Source organism: Trachymyrmex septentrionalis, unplaced genomic scaffold (genome assembly GCF_001594115.1).
Source record: "Trachymyrmex septentrionalis isolate Tsep2-gDNA-1 unplaced genomic scaffold, Tsep1.0 scaffold14, whole genome shotgun sequence".
Taxonomy (NCBI): domain Eukaryota; kingdom Metazoa; phylum Arthropoda; class Insecta; order Hymenoptera; family Formicidae; genus Trachymyrmex; species Trachymyrmex septentrionalis.
Genome location: NW_017304543.1, coordinates 2,872,135 through 2,873,069, shown reverse-complemented (window position 1 = coordinate 2,873,069; position 935 = coordinate 2,872,135). Strand labels below are relative to the sequence as shown.

At 47.2% G+C, this 935-nt stretch overlaps 1 long non-coding RNA gene across 1 annotated transcript in view; it reads left to right on the top strand.

Moving 5' to 3' along the window:
* Window positions 1-935, top strand: part of LOC108745573 — a 14,032-nt gene that overhangs the window by 1,982 nt on the left and 11,115 nt on the right. The window lies entirely within an intron of this gene.

Below are 935 nucleotides of genomic sequence, written 5' to 3'. Positions count from 1 at the left end.
ATATATATACTCAGACGTCGAAGAGAGAAAAAAAAAGCGAAGATGCCGAGTACGAGTCTATTGTTGCCGCAAATTTTCTGTGCTGCATGGGAGGCGACGCGCGTGTTTCCAACTGGCGTTCATTCTTTGATAAATTACTTGTTGTGTGACTGGGAAACTGGATCGACTCCCGAGATCGTCTCCCGACGGCGAGAGTCCATCCATCCTGTTCCCATCGTCGATCGTATCGTAACGCGATATCGCGCGTCGAGTGCGGCAACACGCGCACGCGTTCGAATACACTGACAATGAGCGCTCGCAAAACGTTCGTTACACTCGAGTCAATTACACAGTCGCCCCGCCCAACTAGTCTCGCCGATCGATCGTCTTTTCTTGCCGGAGGTCCTTCCTTCCTGGAAAACGTGCCTCGTCGCCAAGTCGAGAGCGCGCGTGATGAGAAAACAGAAGATTTCTATTCCTCGTGAAGTCGATGATCGACGAATTTTGGATGCCGGAGACGCGAGCGAGATGACGATCGATCGGGATTGGCTACAATTTCGCGGCGAACATGCGAAATCGAACTCGACGAGACGATTCGACGAAGGGTCTCGTTTATTTTCTCATCAAAGTTTTCCCGCTCTATCGCTGCTATTGATTATAGTTGTATAGTTATCTCATTGTCGTTGTTATTAGCCTCTTATATTATAATTTAGAAAGTGCTGAAACTCCCCCCGCCCCTCAACCCGCGTAAATATTGTATATTTGCAAAGACTGAAAGGCTGTAAGTACATCATTGCGCGGGCGTACTGCACTCGTACACACGAAAAATAAATGCAAACTGTGTCTAAACATTAGTTTCGTGCGTTTGTTTTTATCCTGCGAATAGCTACGTATTCCTGTTCTCTCGTAGCTTATCCTATCTCGATCACGCAAATAAGTTGACTAATGCCTGTCAA